Raw genomic sequence first — 21,739 nt, forward strand, 5'->3', positions numbered from 1 at the left:
AGGGTTTTAAAAAAAATGTCCAAAAAAAAAAGAATACAAAAATATAACCCTAATTACAGTTTCTATAAAAAAATATCTAATAAAAATAAATTAACTATATAAAAAAATATTGTTCTTTACTGCTTTGGATTTATCTTTTCTTTCCTTCTTTGGCTTCGCTTTACTTTTCAACATTTTCTCTTTTACATCTGAAAGCAAACAGAAAATACCAAAACGCGTAAAAAGGAATAAAAAAAATAAAAATAAAAACCTAAACACAAATCTAAAAACAAGCCCGCGTTGGAGGCGCCAAAAATTGATCGAATTTTATATAGTGGTAAGAAGGTTGTCGTTCTCTCGGACTTGTGAAAATTGATTTAAGATTATGAAAAGAACTGAGACTATGGATTCCACCATTGACCAATTTTTAAGTGGTTCAGTTAACAACAATATTTATGCAATTCATACATTCAATTTGATTCTAAGATATTGCCAATGTTAGATTTCCAAAATATTAATTGTTAATCGCAAGTATGGAACATCAAGAGATCTAAGCTAAGCAAGCACCATCAAGAGAGAACACAACTAATTAATCAAAATCTTATAATCAATTATAGTTCGGTGTAAATAATCATAAACAAATTGCAATAATAAATTAATAATAAAATACCACTTTATTATTGGAACAACGCTTCCTCCATAATCCCAGCATGTGATTCTAGCTCCTCATTATTACAAAGAAAACTAAATAGAAGAAATAAAAGAAAATTGTGAAACTGGCTACCGGCGCACCGGCTCTCCAATCACTCCTCCTGGCTTCCTGTTCTCGACATCAATATATAAATATCAACAAAATCTAACCTTCCTCTTTTGATTCTCTTCCACATGTCATGTCCAATGGGAGTGTGCCACTTGTCTAAGAATACACAATATTACCTAATAAAGACTCTCCACATGTCCGACCACTTGCTTTTCTTTTCATGGGAAAGAAAATATTATATGAGCACATACTGATCTTATGTACGAGGTAAGTACTCACTTTGTCATTATCTCAATTCCAAAACAGATGTCATGTATTAATGTGGTGAAGTATATATTATGCTCAAAATCAATCTTCTTTAGTTGCAAAATATATGTAGTTTCCTTTCTTCCTCCACCATGTCGACATACCTCGTACATTAATTATTGAGTAGGATTTTTCATTTTACGTGATACCTCCTAAATCCTTCGAGAAATAATCACCGAGTCCTTCATCCTAAAATCCACGCGAGACCAAAATGCCCGAGCATGTTAATTTCTTAAACCAACTTCAACCCATCACCTCCTTCACTAACTTAAATTAGGCCTATCCCATTTAGATCCAAAAGTATCCACGACCCGTACTCCGTAGTCCATATTTTCTTCTTGGAATCCTAGTTTTAGCCGATTTTCTTGGAAGAGCCCATTTTATTCATTTACCTACAAAAACACAATAAATACCAAAATAAGCACCAACAATATATATATTTTCGGTAGGAAATATGTAAGAATTAATCGCTCATCACACTCCCAAACTTATATTTTGCTAGTCCTCGAGCAAATTTATTCTAGAAAATAAAAACTCACTAGGTGGCCCTAGTGATCGAGTTATAGTCTCGGGAGGGTTTACTAGAGGTGTACCCACAAAACCTTTACTCTAGACCCTAGCTATCTACGAAGAACCTTGAAAGGCACTAAAGAATCTCCTTGGTTGGCATACTCTCATTGACTACAGGAGGAAGTACCCTGATGCGAAATTCCAATTCTTGTACATGAGTTTGCACTCAGCATACTAAAATTCATATATAAGTGACAGAGCTCTACTCAGATAGTTTCTGGACATCATAACCGGAGTCAACCAATCACATGGAAAGATTAAGAAGATGGATGAAGAGAAAAAATAAATGGTTTAAAGTGAACGGTGTTTCCCATATATGTCTGAAGGCCTCTGCCAAGATGAACCTATCCTAATAGACTGAGATACCGGTCTGACTAATATCAACACAACTGGCATATACAAGGGGACCAATGGTTAATAAACCTAACTCTAGGTCAACACAACTGACATATACAAGGGCACCAGTGGTCGACTTTATTGAATTTATTCCGGTTAGTCTGATGGTCTGGTCTTAATTATTTTTTTATTTTTATTTTGGTATCTCAATCACTCTATTTCACCCTAGCAATGGTAGCAACTTGAATCGTGTTCCCTACCAAATCACTTAAAAAAATAAAAACAGAAGGATTAGGATTCAACGAGATATAGTGAAACTACCATGTTTTTTTTTAATTCTAACACCTGAGCTCTGTGCTTTTATGAATAGACTCTTTAGATGTTTCCATCTAATCAGATTGGTTCATCAACTCCTACAACCAAGATGTTCCCATTCACTTAGATTGTTTAGTGCCAACCTTAATAAGCATAAATTTCTAGGCTCTGGAGTTTATTTATTGCAACTAAAAGTTCCATCTGTATCTCCAAACTTAAATCTAACATTGTCCTCAATGTTCTAAAGATAAAATTAAAAGTATGAACAAGGAGAAACTGTTACCACTTGAAGCAAAAGAGTTAAGGAAAGATATTACCGTGTTGCAAGAGCATGGGTTACCTCCCAAGAAGTGCTAAGTTTAAAGTCTTCAGCCAGACTAAGAAAGGATTAGTCACCTTATAGAATCATAAAGTAATAGCCGGAATAAATGCGGATCACCAAAACCAAATAGAGCTATCACAAGTAAAAAGAATCTGCACCATTCCAAGAAAGTTAACAAATAAACAACACCCTTGTCTAGTTTACTGTTTAACACAACTACATCTAGATGTGATTCAGGTTCAGGTTCCGTAACTGGGTCTAAATAACATATTTTCCTGGGTTACATTTCCTCAAAAGTTAGATTTGAATGTTCAGGCTCTAGAGTCTGGAAAAACTCAAATAAAAACTTAGAAGCACATAATAATAACCTAAATAATTGCGGATCCTTAAAGTCAATCAAATTTGACTTACACAACTGACCACAAAGAGAGTGGTGGTCTTCTTTAAACAAATATGTCGACCCTAATCTCCTAAAGTAATTAGGTTTAGTCTCGAAACTTAATATCTGACACATTTGAATTTCATAAGTTCCCACAATTGAAGAAAAAGTTTTGGTGGGAAAATAAAGTCAATCGAGGTATCGTAGCCTGGGTTTACCACATCAACCAGAGGATGGGTTTCTAACAACCGAACTTATTTTTGGATATCATTAGGTTCAGGAAAACGTGTATGAAGATAATCTTGTAAAATGGTTGAGGCACATATGTCAAGTCCCAAGTGAGGGACCTTTCTAAGAGTTAAAGCACACGGAGAATGAAAATCACCCCCAAACTTAGAGTTTTCAGTGTCTCTAGAAAGACTAGTCACAACTTCCCTAATTTCTAGGTCATCAGCTTCCTGAAAATGGTCAATTGATTCTTCTAAGTCGGGTTCATCCTCACTCATCTCTATGAGTTCATTTTCTTTTTCTAAGTCTAATGTTTCTAAATCGTTAGACTCTAAAAAAAATATTCTCAGAATAAACTCGTTCCTCAAAACTATCATCGGCTTCGTAAAAAGGAAATACTATATCGTCGTATTTCTAATCAAATCCTTGTCCTTTTGAATAGGTAAATAATTATTAAAATTATTTGGATTCGAACTAGAAATAATATTATCATTGTAAAGCTCAATTGGAGTAACTAATTCCCGATCAATATGCCTATATGTATCCGATTCTTCCTCAACACTATCCTCATCATAATCATCATTATAATAACATGAAAATGGTTGAACCTCATCTAAACAATTAGTGTTACCAATTCTAACCTCGTCATTTTGATTATGTGAATAACTATCTTCATTTTCAAAGGTACTATTGGAAACACTATATTGGAAATTAAAATTATTTCGAGCAGTTATGTTCTGGGCCTCTAACAAAATATTTTGTGTCGACTCGCATGACTTCCTGATTGAATCTAGGAAAGAAAGTTCACTCGTTGCATTGGTTTCGTCCATAACTAAGTTATTCATTTCTGCTAACTTACGTGTCGACTCAGCTAATTTACGTGTTGACTCTAGTAGAGAGGAATTTTGCTCGTATGACCGGTTGGCGTGTGGATAGTAATTGGGCTCACCATGGTATGGACCATGAACTTCAAAAGATTGGCGTTCCCAACCACTATTCACAGTATGGTCAAAGTAATGTCCATTTTGAAAATCAGTCTTATATTCGTTGTATTGGCTATTGTAATACCAGTTCGACATTCTCAACACAAAATAAACCCAGTTACAGGGGATTCGAGGATGTTCAGAAGAACTTACCTTCCGTTCCATACGGGGGATAAATCGTTGAAGTCGACTCAGGCCATGACTCCGATGTCGTGTACGAACCCGAGGGGCCGAGACTATCGTAACTGTCGTCCTTCCCTGCAGCAGTTTTATTTAAATTAACCCTTCCTTAGGGTTTTAAAAAAAAATGTCAAAAAAAAAAGATTACAAAAATATAACCCTAATTACAGTTTCTATAAAAAAAATAAAAAATATCTAATAAAAATAAATTAACTATATACAAAAAAATTCTCCTTTACTCCTTTGGATTTCTCTTTTCTTTCCTTCTTTGGCTTCGCTTTACTTTTCAACATTTTCTCTTTTACATAAGCTCCGCACCAAGTCTGAAAGCAAACAGAAAATACCAAAACGCGTAAAAAGGAATAAAAAAAATAAAAATAAAAACCTAAAAACAAATCTAAAAACAAGTCCGCGTCGGCGGCGCCAAAAATTGATCGAATTTTATATAGTGGTAAGAAGGTTGTCGTTCTCTAGGACTTGTGAAGATTGATTTAAGATTATGGAAAGAACTGAGACTATAGATTCCACCATTGACCAATTTTTAAGTGATTCAGTTAACAACAATATTTATGCAATTCATACATTCAATTTGATTCTAAGATATTGCCAATATTAGATTTCCAACATATTAATTGTTAACCGCAAGTATGGAACATCAAGAGATCTAAGCTAAGCACGCACCATCAAGAGAGAACACGACTAATTAATCAAAATATTATAATCAATTATACTTCAATGTAAATAATCATAAAGAAATTGCAATAATAAATTAATAAGAAAATACCACTTTATTATTGGAACAACGCTTTCTCCATAATCTCAGCATGTGATTCTAGTTCCTCATTATTACAAAGAAAACTAAATAGAAGAAATAAAAGAAAATTGTGAAACCGGCTCACCGACTCTCCAATCACTCCCCCTGGCTTCCTGGTCTCGACATCAATATATAGATTTCAACAAAATCTAACCTTGCTCTTTTAATTCTCTTCCACATGTCATCTCCAATGGGAGTGTGCCACTTGTCTAAGAATACACAATATCACCTAATAAAGACTCGCCACATGTCCGACCACTTGCTTTTCTTTTCATGGGAAAGAAAATATTATATGAGCATTTATTGATCTTATGTACGAGGTAAGTACTCATTTTGCCATTATCTCAATTCCAAAACAGATGTCATGTATTAATGTGGTGAAGTATATATTATGCTCAAAATCAATCTTTTTTAGTTGCAAAAAGATATCTAGTTTCCTTTCTTCCTCCATCATGTCGACATACCTCGTACATTAATTATTAAGTAGGATTTTTCATTTTAAGTGATACCTCCTAAATCCTTGTAGAGCTAATCACCAAGTCCTTCATCCTAAAATCCACAAGACCAAAATTTCCGAGCATGTTAATTTCTTAAACCAATTTCAGCTCATCATCTCCTTCACTAACTTAAATTGAGCCTATCCCATTTAGATCCAAAAGTATCCACGACCCCTGTACTCCGTAGTCCATATTTTCTTCTTGGAATCCTAGTTTTAGCCGATTTTCTTGGAAGAGCCCATTTTATTCATTTACCTACAAAAACATAATAAATACCAAAATAAGCACCAATAATATATATTTTGGGTAGGAAATATGTAAGAATTAATCGCTCATCACTAGCTAATAAAACCGCCCAAATTGATTATGCGGGGTTGTAATAGCAGCATTTGTGTTCTATGACTAGATTAGGCAACCCAAAGAGACCTTGTCAATTTGCTTCTGTCGGCGGATAAACTACCGATTAGATAATTTGCTAAACAAGTTATCATGGTTCAAATATTTAATTACCTCAAGTAAGTCTACTGGGACTTTGACATGCTTTTTCGAGATTAGATGTACTGCCGATTGTAGGAGTTATACTTCCAATGAAGCTTTTAGAGTTTAGAGGTCTGCTATGAGTTAATGAGTTATAGTATATAGTTTCAGAAAAACAAGTTCCCAGCTTCAAAAGCCGAATTTACGTGGGAGATGTGATTAGAAGACAACTTAATATAATTGAATCCAAAGTATAAAAGAAGTTCTAAAAAGTAAAAGTTCTTACAAAATGACTAGTCTTGGCAGAGATCTTATTTCAGATGGAACTGGAATTGAGAAACCGCATCCAACCAGGATCCTGAGATTCAAATAACGCAATGCTGTAAGTAATAGTCTAGTATATCAAATAAATAAATAAGGAAACCACTGTACTAAAGCTTTACACTCTCACAAATTCATCGTCTGTGTTGTATGCCAAATCCCTAAATGTAATTTTGAGAATCAGATATATAAGATGCTTTACCGTCGTTCAAATAAAACCAATAATAACAATATTGTCTCACATGGGTTTGAAAGGTCGGTCAATTATCTACTGGGACTTTGACATCTCAGTTTCACATGATTCTTGCTCCCAGAAATATGATTCGTACAATCCTTAAACTACAATCACATAATTCTTGCTCTCAGAAATTTGTTTTTCATGGAAAGACATCGCACTGAGTATAGATAATGAAGTTGCAGCAAATATCTGTTATGTATCTTTTAATACTGAACAGGGGCGGTTAACCTCCAAGCATTTTGGCACAGAGAAACACTTGAGAAGAAGATCTGAATTCAACATTAAACAGAAGTGGCATGAATAGTAAATGCAATGTATGAATTCAACTCTCTTATCATAATCTCGTTGGCTATTTCACCACCATGATAACCAATATTATTCTCTTGTTTCAATTTAAACGATGATTCTCCCAGTAACTTCTCAAAAAAATTTATTCCTTTTTAGTTTAGTAGGTTTGGTGTCTTCACCTCGGGTTGTTTATCAAAATACAGATCCTCCATATAATGGACAAACAATGCAGATACCTCGTCAGCGATGGGTTCCATTAAGGAGAAGTTTGCAGACGTTTAGCGCTATAACTATGATGGTTAAGCCAACAATTCAGTTCATTTAAGGAACTGATGAACAAACAATTCCAGATATTATATTAACAAAGTCGAGAGATGGTTCAAATGGTGTGGTGATATTCAGCGTTGTACGTGGAACCCAAAGGTCTCTAATAATGTCATTACATTAAAATCCGCAAATCTAACCACACCCATTCAATTCATTCGTTCACCCGTGGGCATTATACCCACAAGGTAATGGATTGGACACGGATACATTTTCAAAACCGGTCATTCGAATGGACCGGACGCGGATGGTACCAAATCCGCATCACCTGTCGGTTGGAACTATGATTTTGGGCATACTGAAATCTTTCTAGACATATTGAATAAAGACAAAAAAGGTTGTGAAATAGCAAATTCAGATAACCCCTTAATCCAAAATTTTTTTAATGACAAATCTGCCCTTTACGTATTAGTGTTAGTAATATTGATTAGTGATTAAATATTTTGTTTAGTGATTAAGATAATTTTTCAGAATTATAAAGGTTGTTTAGATGAAAAATTTTGGAGAAAAAAATCAAAGTTTTTATTGAGAAGGAGAGAAAGAGAAGGAGAAAGTGAGAAAATTTTAATTCTTGATTCAATGGAGGATGAGGAGGGTCATAATTCGTCTAAAAAACCTAGGAAAATACACATCAACTATACCAATGATTCCCAAATGGGTGATTTCTTAGATTATGAGAATGATTTTACACCCACTCAAAAAATTCAAGCTCAAACTCAAGATGATGATTTTTATGAGCCAAATCCTGATGATGAAGACATTGATGAGGAACCCAATGCTTTTGATACACAGGTACACTTCTATTTTATGCTTAATCTCACTTCTATAGCTCTTAATTATCAAAAGTTAGGTTTATCATGGTTCGGCGAAACAGGTTGAGGTTCGGCTCACATCTATGAGCCGAATCTACCAATTGATGGACGGTTCGGCTGATATGAAAGTTTCATACTAAGCCGAACAACATCCTGAATAGCCCGGAAAAAAAACAATTAATGGTTCGGCTTATATTTCGCAAATAGTATGAGCCGAACATCAATTTGTTATTTTTTGGGTTAAAATATTGTTATTGGTTCGGCACATATTGAGAATATCGTATAAGCCAAAACCTCTAAATGTTCATTGTTCGGCATATAATATGATTATCGTATGAGCCGAACATAAATTTTTAATTTTTGGGTTGAAATATTTTTATTGGTTCGGCACATATTGAGAACATCGTATAAACCGAAACCTTTAAATGTTCAGGGTTCGGCACGTACTATGATTATCGTATGAGCCGAATATTTCTATTATTTTTCCTTTCAAGTATTTGAACCTTGTGATATTCTTTGTAGATCGTACCCATGGAAGATCAACCTGATCCAGTAGACATAATTCACGAGGATACCAAGGATCACTTCCAAAATGATTTGGTATGTAAGAACCTTTTGTTTAACTTAATGTTGTCGGAATGTTGTCGGAATATTCCAAAGTTTTGGAATGAACCTTTCTAATCACTTGTTTTGGAATGAACGCAGAGATGGAAAACTAAACCCAAAGTTCTGGATTGGCTTGAGGAACACGCGATGAAGATAAATTGTGTACTAGTTAAAGGACAACAAAGCCGATGGGATCGGTTTGAAATGATTTGTGAGCGTAGTGGAACAGGCGCTAGCAAGGTTAAAAAGGGTACTGTATACGTTGGGAAGACCGGGAGAAAGAATAGGAAGAAGACGAAGAAAAGAAATTTCCCTTTAAAGATCGCTTTCAACCTCAAGAATAAGTCCTTGAACAAAGAAGATCAATATTGGATAATGAATAAAGATATGGATTGTCGTCATAACCACCCACGTCCCAAAGACCTGCATGGACATGCGAAAGTAGCGCGACTCAAACCCGGTGAGATGCTAGAAGTGGATAAAATGACACGAGCACGTTTGCCACCGTCTAGGATTCTTATCAAATTGAAGGCGGACAACAAGAATAACAAGTCGACTATGCAAACTATCTACAATGCAAGAAAAAATATTAGAAGACTCAATTTGCAAGGTAGGATGGTTATGCAACAAGTAATGTGGTTAGGGGTGAAGAATAACTACGCTTGCCAAAAGAAGTTGGATGAGTTCGGTCAAGTCACACACCTTTTCCTTGCCCACCCGGAATGCGTCCAATTGGCTCTATGCTTCCCACAAGTTATTATATTGGATTGCACGTACAAGACTAATAAATATGAGATTTCGTTGATGAACATTGTGGGGCATACTTCGACAAAGGCACCGTTCACCGTGGCTTTTTGTTTCTTGAAAAACGAGAAGAAAGAGAGTTATGTTTGGGCGTTAGAACAATTGAAGTTAATCTTCCGGGAGGGTGCTCTTCCTAAAGTGTTCGTTTTCGATCAAGATTCATCGTTGATGTATGGTATTAAGAAGGTATTTCCGGATGCATTCAATTTTCTTTGTACGTTTCACATATGGTGCAATGTGAGGAAAAATTCCAATCGAAAACTCAACCACTTAAGTTGAAGGAATTAGAGAATATTGCTAAAATCCAACCGGAGGAGACACGAGTAAAGAAAAAGAAGGAATTCTTGAAAGAATATGAACATAATGAGATGTTGTGGGCTTCTTTCCAAGGCGAATGAGAATCTTTGGTATGGTCAATCACCGAGGATGTCTACGAAGAAAATTTTAAAATGCTTATTAAGCATTGGAAGACCGGCTACCCCGATGTCATTACTTACTTGGTCAAAGATGTGTTGGAACCTAATAAAGAAAGGTTCGTGTTTTGTTTCACAAATCGGCACAAACACTTCGACAACCAAGCCACAAGTATGGTAGAGTCGGCTCATTATCGGTTAAAGAAGAACCTTTTTGGATGTGCTGACACTTTTGTCACGGTTTTTGATGCAATTGATGAATATTTCAAAAGTGATGTTGTGAGAATTAAAGCCGCCTTCGAGCATAACCTTATGTTCAGACACAAGAATTATGGTAGTAAATGGCTACGGGAATTAACTTATAGAGTCTCATCTACATATGCATCGACTTGTTGATGGAAGTGGATTTGATTAAGACATTAGGCGCCAACTTGGAGGAAGAGTGTGTTTGTAAAATGAAGACATCTATGGGACTTCCATGCCGCCACGACCTACTTCGGTACAAGGATGGTATCATACCATTTGAGGATATTGATCATTTTTGGAAACAATTAAGCTTCGATCCTCTCCCAACCGAAGACGACGAAGATGATCTAGAGATATGGGACACGACAAATGGCAAAAAGTTGGCGGCGATGTATAGGAATATGGGCCGAGGTCAAAAGAAATTCCTATGGGACAACATGATGCCGGTCATGTATCCTTTCACCCAAGAAAATATTTTGGAGCCGGAGAAGAGTGAACCGAAAGGTAGGAAGAGTAATGAATAATTTTCAAACTAGACAAGCCAACAAGGAACTATTGGGTAATAAGAGGGATCCATCCGGCGTTGACTACCATGATGCAAGGATTGAAAAGGCAAAAAAGAAAATTGAGAAGTTGATGAAGGAGGAAGAAGTCAAAGTTCCAAAAAAACGAGGTCGTCCAAGTATTCAAAAAGCCGAAACAAGTAACAAAGAGGTGAATAATAATGATTATTCGGCACAAGCAAAGGATATTAATGAGGATGTCAAGAGGAAGGCTAAGATGTATCCTTTACAAACTAAGATAAAGGATAAAAGGACCGTACATGAAATTGGTAGGATGAGAGGACCTAGAAGAGATAAGTCTGGTAAGTATTTGAGGCCTATCAATTTTATATACGATAACTAGTTGGAAAATCTATCGCCAGTAATTCATGAGCATATTGTAGCAATGGACGACGTGCAAGGTGATGAAAATTGTGGATATCACGTCACGGCTGAACAACTTGGTCCTTTTAAGGAAGAGAACAATCTCGTGCCCCCTGAAAATGAAGTTAACTATATTCGACAACGAATGTTACAAACCCTACTTAAAAACAAAGATTTCTATAAGACAATGATGAGAACAGGTGCAAGAGGATATGCAGGGGTGGCAGCGGAGTACATTGCATTCGAACGTCGTTTGCATGGGGATTTTATCATTACCGAAGAACATTGGATGTCAATTCCCATTTGTGGGTTTTTAATAGCGGAGACATTCGATTGCGTCGTACATTGTTTCTCATGGACATGTAGTATCTTTACTTACGCGCCTCCAACAAAACCTTGCAATGAAGGTGTAAAGGATAGAAGACTTGTTATTGGATTTGTTCAAAATTGTCATTTTATCGGCCTCAAACTTAGACCCGCTTGCCCATTATCACCTTTGATGAGTGCAGCCTTTTGGCCTAGATTTGAAAATAATTTTGCGATGGATTGGTGTGCAAATTATGCGACGGAAATGGATCTTTGGATATCTTTGAATGTGCAGCCTCCAAGTGGACAAGTAATTACGTTTTCGAGTGATGAGGATGAAGATGATAAGCAAGAGGTCAGTGAAGATGATGAGAATGAGATCAGTGAAGAGGATGAGAAAGAGGTCAGTGAAGAGGATGAGATTCGTTTAGGATCTCCATAAAAAAAATTCATGGATTTATCCGCGTATTTTGTATCTTTTTATTTTCGTGTATGATGAGGATGATATTTTGACTAGAATTGCAATTACATGTACCCATCAAAACAAAATACTTGAATGATTTACTTTTTGGTTATGGAACGTGTTGTTTTCTAGAAACTGGAACCATGAACACATGAGATGGTTCGGCTTGTAACTTTAGTTCAAGGAAAGCCGAACCCGACAGAGTGATGAAAATCCAGAGTTTTTCTGTCAGGTTCGGCTTAGAGTATTATTTTGATGAAAGCCGAACCTGACAAAAAAAACCAGAGTTTTTTTGTTAGGTTCGGCTTATAATATTATTTCACTGCAAGCCGAACCTGACCAAAAAAAAAACCTGAGTTACTCGGCTAGGTTCGATTTGTATTATATTTTTTAAGAAAGCCGAACAATGGATTTCAACATTCGGCGCATAACTGGAATTACAGGATAAGCCGAACCTTTCATGATTCATGAACACAAAAAATATTATATCATTCCAAATATACTTTTCAAATTCATAAAAAATGTGGATTACACACCCGTTACATAATAGCCTTACAATAAATTTCTAATCGAATTCTTCTAATATCCTAAACGGGTAATGAGAAACCTTCTAAGAATGTAGTAGTGATCTTTGTATTCGAAATTCTTTCATTTCTATCTTCGCCATTCCTCTAGAGCTCGATCTTCAATCTCAGAGTTTGTTTCACCCTTGAGACGATATAGACTCACAATCCGAACTAAAGCTATAAAGTCTTTCACCTTTTCTTTAATAGTTCCAATTCGGAAAAACAAGGCCTCACTATCCCGGTTGTGAGGATTACCCGTTTCGGTGCTGAAGCTTCATGAATTCTAACCAAGTAGTACATTTTCATCAATCCCTTCACTCGTCGTTCTTCACACTTCTTTGGATAGTATGCTACGTAATTAGTGCAAAGAGACAAATCTTCTTCTAAAGTAAACTCATGAGTTGAGGGTGCCATTTTTTTTTTAGTATATTCTCTGAAGATTATGAAAAACCATGTATTCTTATATATATAATACAGGTTACAGCGGCTATATATTTCAAAAAAGAGTCGTTCATAGATTTTTGTTCAAAAATAGACAATGTTCGGCTCATAAGAAGGTTTGAACATAAGGCGAATCCGTTTATGTAACGGCTAGAATTTCAAATTTTGAAACTTCTTACAGATTCGGCTTATACGAGTTTGAAGATCTAAGCCGAACCTGAAGGACAAAGGATTCGGCGCGTAACTAACATTACAGGATACGCCGAACCAGAGTTAAAACATGAAATTCAAGGTGTCCATAACACAATCCGAGCACCATTAAAAACAAAGTTCAGCACCTAAAACCAAAGGTGTTTGCAACTCCATAAAAGTGTACTTAAAACTTAAGAAAACATTAAAAGGAACTTGGAAACATAAAAGGGCATTTAACCACGACCCCTCTTCTTAGTTGCACGACCACCTCTTCTTCCACCTTGGTCTTCATCTTCCGACGCATCATTACCGGGTTGGCCGGTAGCACCATCTTGGTTTGTACCTTCACCAACTTGTCGAGACCTCTTAGTGGTAGGCTTTTGTGTGGGTTCCTCGGTTCCTTCTCCTTTGTTGATGATTGCATCCCACTTTTTGTGGAGGTATTTTTGTTCTTCCACGGTCATTGGTATTTTGCAACCAAGTTTGGTCTTCATTTTTTTCAACATCTCCCTACCCGCGGCAACCTATTTTTTCATTTGTCAACAACTTATAACCGTGAGGTTGAAGACATTTTTACCATAACTAATATATGAAAATAGTATAAAGTGAAGTCATTCTTACAATTATCTTGAAAGCGTTGATTACATCTTCGGAAGTAGACTTGTTGGTGATCTTGATTGCCTTCGCCTTCCCCTTATCAGCTACCTTTTGACTTTTCTTATTGATAATGAAGGGATGAGAAATTTGGTTATACCAATCCATATAACCCGGATCCTCTTCACATGGATCATCAAGTAAAGGTGCTAACTTGGACGCATCTAATGTGTGATCTTCTAAGTTATTCCAAAACTCAAGGGTGGGATCAGGATCATACTTTGGTCCAAGATGAAGTGGTGCTTTTAGTTCCAGTACCACTCTTTGGTAACAACCTGAATTTCTCATCAAACAAAGGAACCTTTTGCACGCATCCTAATTGACGGAGTACTCGCCGAGGATCGTATATAACATAACCACCAGGATACCACAATGGCCCATGATACATACCTACTGGCATATCCTCATCTTCAACAACTTCATCTTCCTTCTCATATGGTTGAAAAGTGACATCATCAATACCCAGTAGGTCTAATGTCTCTCTCAAACTTGCCACCAAGTGTTTTTTGTTCCTTTTCTTCGAGTCCTCGTACTCGTACCGTGCTGCAGTTGGCTCTATATCAACATAATCGACATCCTTCTCAAATAATTTGGCCAAGTTCAAAATTGCGAAATGGTCATATATCCACACCTACATCCAAAGAACCACATTCAAAAATCAAAGTAATTGAAGTGATATAAACAATTTTTACTTGGAAACATCAAAGTAAGAATAAAGTTTGCAAACTCAGAGAACTGTTCGGCTTATGTGGATCAAGTATTACAAGCCGAACCAAAAAAATTACAAGTTCGGCTTATACGATTTTATGGTTATAAGTCGAACCATACTCTGAATTCCCAAAAGTTACCTGGAGCAAAATGAAGTTCCCTCCGATGTTTGTACTTGTCAACCTAGACGCGGTGGCAAGTTGTTCCATCAGGTAAGCGAGCGTAGCCGTTCCCCAAGCATACTTGTTACTTGTTACAAGTTTCAATATTCTTTACCAATTGGAGATAATTAGCATTTACCTTGTTTCCAGTTGTGTCGGGAAAGATGCCTCTACCACGAGTATAAAGCAAGTAGGAAGTTCCGGCTTGCTTCACTTTGACGGGATCCATTACTCTCTGCTTTGTGTTCTCAAACTCCTTTTTCAAGTTAGTCAGCTTGATCTTCTTATTCTTCTTATTTCTGCCATTGGAAGTGAATACGGAATTGACATCTTTAACGTATCGACAAAACTCCAACTCAGTTTTGTTTGAATCCCAACCAAGACTTTCCTCGAACAAATTGTAGAGCTCATCCCAATTCATGTCATAAAAATCAGCATCCACACTTCTACCCCTTGCTTTAAGGCCTGTAATCTTTCTAGCCTCATCAGGGGTGATTGTCATCTCTCCAAAAGGTAATTGAAATGTGTAAGTTTCTGGACAAAAGCGCTCGGTAAAGGCAAAGGTTGACACATTATCATATTCCTTATGTTCATAAAGCACTGGCTTGTACGTAAGCAATCACCTCGGGAACCTCTTCAGAAAGTTTCCATTCCGCTGCCCTCTGGTGTCTCAATACTCGGACTGCACGGTTGTGATCAGGAGTCTCATAAATTCTCTTCGCCCAAGATTCGACATAACCAATCAACACATTTCCTCCATCTTCCGGAAGACCATGAGACAAACCATCTGATCGAGGTGTAATTACGTCATCTTCATCAGGAATGTGTAAACCAGTGATCCGTCGATCAGCATCGTCCTTCTCTTTCTCGGGTTCTGCCACCTTCTTACCTTTCTTGTCTTTCTTGGGTTTTCCTTGGGGTTGTGTTTCTTGATGAACTTCTTGATTATCATCTCCAGTTATTCCTTCTAGTTCTTCATCTTCAGCTATTCATTCTTCTTGTCTTTCAACTCTTACTTGTTCAACTTCTTCTTCTAAAATGCCTCCTCTACCTCCCACTCCCAATTTTTTCTTACCTCCTCCTCGAGGATCGGGAGTTTTAGAAGTAGAAGGTGTTACCTCCATCTTCTTCCTCTTTTTAGCTACATCGGTCCTGACACAAGTATGAAAGTTATAAGACTACTTCGAACAAGAAAGGGATACAAATTATACGAAATATGGATTTCAAATGCCAAAAACTTGTCAACAAATAAGAAGGCTCGGCTTACCCGAAATAACACATATGAGCCGAACCATGTCTTAGAATTTTCAATAGCTTACACAGAGAGTGGTCCGGCTCATACCACAAACTATTTATAAGCGGATCTCATTTGTTCGTCTCACAACCAATACTATCGAATAAGCCGAACCTAAAAATATGAATTCAAACATTTATTCGGCGCAAAACTAGTACTACCATATGAGCCGATCCTATACACATGCAAAACGTATGAAATTGAAACAACATTTATTCGGCACAAAACTAGTACTACCATACAAGCCGATCCCATACACATGTAAAATTTTTTGAAATTTCCACAACACAAATTCTGCGCAAATCTAATGCCATCGAATAAGCCGATCCTAAATACAAGGCTCTATGTCACTAGGTTCGGCACAAAACTGATATGCATTTTAAGCTGAATCGTTCATATGCAGTTTCAGGGTTGAGTTTGAAGAACAGTTCGGCGCAAATCTAAACTTGATTTTACGCCGAACCCAACCCTGTAACCACTGCACAAACCATGTTTTTGACGAATTAAACCAATCATACCAACCAAAAACATCAAATACGAGATGGGTTTGTCGAACTAACCTTCTTATTCACATTTCAGGAGTTGGTTCTTCTTCAATCTCTTCCTCCGGTTGGATTTGTGGTTGATTTTCAGTTTCTTCTTCACTCTCTAAATCGAACAGGTTGTTCAATTGATCGATTAGAACGAGATACTTGCTTACGACGACCCATTATATAGATGAGTTTAATCGTCAATTAACTTTTCACGAATCGACGATCAAATTTCGGCGATGATGCGATGAATTTTTTTTTGGAGAAGATGAACGGGTTCGGCTGCTGTGGAGAGGAAGAAGAAGGTGAATGAAACTGATTTTAGGTTTATTGATTATAGGTTTTTGTATTAGGGTTAGGGATAGAGTAATAATTTAAAAGATTTAAGGGCATATAGGTAATTGAACTACCCATAGGGTACCCCTTATAAGATCACCCAAGTTAGGACTATTGCTTTGTATGCCTAGAAAGATTTAGGTATGCCCAAAGGTAAATTTCTTGTTTGGTCCTAGGCCCATATAGTTATTTATAGTAGGGTCCAACCGGAATTTTTTTATATCCGGAGGTCCAAAATTAATTAAAACATGGAAATGTCCATAATGCCCATTACTACCAAACGTGTGTGTCTACACTGCTTACAAATTTGAGTACATATCTGGTACACTGCTTAAAAATTCGAGTACATATTTGCTACACTTCTTACAAATTTGAGTACATATCTATCGTACTGCTTACAAATCCGATTATATATCTGAATGCTTACAAATTCGAGTACATATTTGCTGCACTGCTTCCAGGTAGAGTAAAAATCTGTAAGAATCAATGATAAATAAATTAGAAAACGTATTACATCACATACATTGTAGGATCATACAATGTAGCAACCCAACATTCTATGTTCCTCCAAATCCATTTGCAGCACACCTTCTTTCAAACACACGTCACAACCAATTTGTAACTTCATCAAGACCACCACCGATTTCACAAGCTTGCAAATCTGAACCAACAACAACTCATGTTCCTATCATTCAAAATCTGTCATTTCTTGCAATAAGTTCTGAACTGCAGCTCCAGATCATCTCCATATCCAATTCCAGTACTGAATCAAACGTAACAAAGAGCATGTATTTCAGTATTTCATATACGTACTGAATCAAACATAACAAGGAGCACTTCCTATGAGTATGCGATATATGTACTGAAGATTCATGAACTACAAATCAACAGTATGACAACAACAGGTGACAGATCTATGAAAAATAAGAGAATCGAAAGACATATTACAATATTTCACATAAGTACTGAAGGGTAAGACTAAAAAAGGAGAAAAAACACAGCAAATAGCACTTCCTATTAGTATTATACATACATACTCATGGATCGAACCAAAAAAATTGGAAAAACTTCAAATAAAACAAAATTAGAAGAGTTTTGTATCAGTACGCCATATATGTACTGTCAATTCATACACGAAAAACAACTGTAACAAACCTAAAAAATGTTATAATGTTGAACCAATGATAAATCACAAATAACCGCTACAATTTTAGTTACCTGTAACCCTGGGAAAACAACATTGTTAATCGCAGATTCCATATCAACCCAAAGAACAGGATCTTTCTTGAAGAAAATCATGCCACCTCTGGGACCTCGTAATGACTGCAAATTGAAACAGAAGACATAGTAAACAACATGACCCTTGAACCTAAACCAATAAAAGCAAATACTGCTTGTGTTGGTGTCAGTAGTTGCAGTCTTGCAGACTTCATGAATGGGACTAGGTGTACCTTGTGAGTGGTGGTTGTTACAACATCACTGTATTCAAATGGGTCGGCAAGTACAGATGCAACAACGAGACCACTTATGTGAGCCATATCCATCATGAGAAAAGCCCCAACAGAATCTGCAATCTTCAAGAAAGATAGCAGGAAAGAGAATTAGGTGTGCGTAATGGGTTAACTAGTCTGATTCTCTGATCACTAAGAATCACAATTGTTGACAATCAAAAGATATGTGTATACCTTTATCATTCGAGGATAATCTAAATCACGAGGATAAGCACTAGCACCAACAATGATGAGTTTTGGTCGAAAGAGGGTGGCAGTTTTCTCAAGCATATCATAATCAATAAGGCCTGCAAGTGAATTTGGTAATGAATGCAAATTATAAACGAATTATAAATGAACAACAATAGACCACATAGTCATTACACAATATAAGAATGCAGAGCAACACCTATTGATTCATCAAGACGGTAGGGCATTGATTCAAAATAAATCGAAGTCCCAGATACCCGTCTTTTAGTAGTCATAAATCCATGTGACAAGTGACCTCCATGAGGAAGATCCAGACCCTGTGCCAGTTACATGAACAAATTAATACAGCCCCATATTTTGAAAGGAGAGTTGATTACATCCCTTAGGGGTTCAAAACTGATTTCAAAAAATTGGATAGAAAGAGAAAGAGGCCTAAACTTACCAGAATACGGTCATGTGGGTTGAGAAGTGCAGTGTAAACTTCAAAGTTAGCAGGAGAACCAGACAGAGGTTGGACATTAATTCCCATTTCTTTGGGTCTAAGTGAAATGCATCCAAAGCCCTTTGTTGACAAAGTGTCTCTAGCTCATCAATGTACTCATTGCCACCATAGTACCTACATTGCAGAATGAAATGATCAAATGCATTTCAATACAAATACAGGGAAAAAATACAACATTAAGCACCATCTTTACCTTTTACCATGAAGCCCTTCTGAATACTTGTTTGTGAGACAAGAACCCACAGCTTCCATCACTGCGCGAGATGTAAAATTCTCTGAAGCAATGAGCTCCAAGCTGTTAAACTGACGATTCTTCTCACTATCAATTATTGAACGTACTTCAGGGTATGCCTAACTTGAGAAGGTAATCTATCCGCAGTAGTAGTACCCAACTTGGGAAAAAAAGTTGAAGAACCTTTAGTAAAAAGATTGGGTTGTTGTACAGCAGCACCCATTATTGCAGCTCCACTGTATGCCTGCATCTTCTTCACTTCTCCTTAAACATAACAAGGATCACTTCCTATCAGTATGCGGTATATGTACTGAAGATTCATGAACTACAAATCAACAGTATGACAACAACAGGTGACAGAACTATGAAAAATAAGAGAATCGAAAGACATATTACAGTATTTCACATAAGTACTGAAGGGTAAGACTAAAAAAGGAGCAAAAACACAGCAAATAACACTTCCTATCAGTATTATACATACATACTCATGGATCGAACCAAAAAAATTGGAAAAACTTCAAATAAAACAAAATTAGAAGAGTTTTGTATCAGTACGCCATATATGTACTGTCAATTCATACACGGAAAACAACTGTAACAAACCTAAAAACCATAAAAGCGTCAATCAAATCGATTTGATTATCAGAATACAATCAAAAAAACAAATCAAAAGAAGAAAAACCGAACAAAATAATCAAACAAGATGATTAGAAAGCATACCTGGAAACAGAAAACAAATATTCTCCTCGTAAATCATAACGATGCACCATCTTGTTCTTCTTCATTCAAAATAAGCTAGGTTTCTGTCAATACAGGATATACGTACTGTTGTTTCATACAAAAAAACAAATCTAAAAACAACAAAATGGAACTAGTATGATCAAATCTAATAACGAAATGAACCAAAAACGTGATTATTCATCTAAATCTAGTAAATAATCAAGAAATCAAACATGGAGATCAAAATCTTAATCAAACACCACAACGATTAGACAAAAAAAAAACAGTTTGTATCGGTATGCCACATATGTACTGCTGATTCATGAACTAAAAAATAATTGTATGTAAAGAATCTATCAAAATAACATAATCGAGAGAGTCTTATTTCAGTATCGAAGATATGTACTTATGAATCAAACAACAACAAGTGATAAAACTAAGAACAAAACAGAATCAAAAGCAATTTGTATCAGTATGCAACATATGTACTGTTGGATAATACCCCTGAAACAACAAACAAGCATGATTTTGATAAAATAAAAAAGCGAAAACAACAAGATAATCAAATCGAAAGTTCAAATATGTTAAAAACATCATAATCTAACCAAAAAATTGAATAATTACGATCAAGATTCATCAAAAACAAACCAAAACAAAAATAAACGCAAAAAACAAACAAAAAACGAAACAAGAAAGTGAAAACGTAATCAAAACAATCCGATCTTCACAGATTCAGTTGAAAAAAACAAACAACAGCAGCAGAAAAAGATATTACATAACATACCTGTAAATTTTCAAAGAGATCTTCAGAAAAACTCTAGCTCGTAATCCAAAAGCAGAAACAAAATTTGAGCAGAAGCAGAAAGAGAGGAGGAGAGCGGATCTCGAATTTTGGAAAAAATGGTGATTTTTTTTTAAGAAATATATATGTACTATCAGGGAATGGGTAGTTTGGGTATTTTTAAAAGTGGATTAGACATCCCGCACGTGTACCGGACCAGGGGATAAAAAAATTGGTCCAATTTCCTCTTTTTCTTTTTATTATGGACCTCTAGTTACTGGGATTTAGTGGGTGGACCTGCCATTAACTAAGACTACCATAATAGTACCTATTGGTAATTCCTACATGCCCAAAATCAAGGTTCGTCCGTTGTTCACCCCTTTTTAGGGGTGAGCAACGGACGGACGGTTGCGGATTAGGGGTCACCCGCAACCAAACCGTCAAAGTTGCGGATTTGGGAATTCAAACCGTGACCGGCCCAATCACCCGCGGATTTGCCCTCTGCGGATCAGCGGATTTTGCGGGCCGGTTGCGGATTAACCGCGGATTTGATCACAAGACATCAAAAAAAAAAACTAAGTACATAAACAGTACTAATTCAGTAATTCAAAAGCAAAAGAGTACTAATTCAGTAATTCAAAAGGAAAACTACGCAAACATAGCCAAACTCTAAATTAAGTTCAATACACACAACTCTAAATTGTTATGTTCATAAAAAGTTCACTGCCATCAAGCCAGGGGATTATAGTTTTCATTCATCACTGTATAATCCTTCATCAGTGAATAATCCTTCACGGCCAGCCATGAATCCTCCATCCCTAGGATGCTGAACATTGTAATGCATGCAATAACATCAGCCATTGTTTTTATCTCCTGCAAGACGAATTGATAGAGTTGCCAACACAAACAGTCATAAATCATAATAGTGTTCTCCAATTGACAAACAAATCAATCACTAAGCAAAACAATGCACCTAATGGTAGCAGTAAGGGATGAGTGAGTCCATATCTACATGTTAAAAATACAAAC

General features: G+C 36.3%; 1 pseudogene; it reads right to left on the minus strand.

Moving 5' to 3' along the window:
* Positions 1 to 17,999: 17,999 nt before the first annotated feature.
* On the minus strand, positions 18,000 to 19,316 carry LOC113286177 (annotated as a pseudogene).
* Positions 19,317 to 21,739: the final 2,423 nt, after the last annotated feature.

The sequence above is a fragment of the Papaver somniferum genome, chromosome 6 (assembly GCF_003573695.1).
Source record: "Papaver somniferum cultivar HN1 chromosome 6, ASM357369v1, whole genome shotgun sequence".
In the NCBI taxonomy this organism is placed as follows: domain Eukaryota; kingdom Viridiplantae; phylum Streptophyta; class Magnoliopsida; order Ranunculales; family Papaveraceae; genus Papaver; species Papaver somniferum.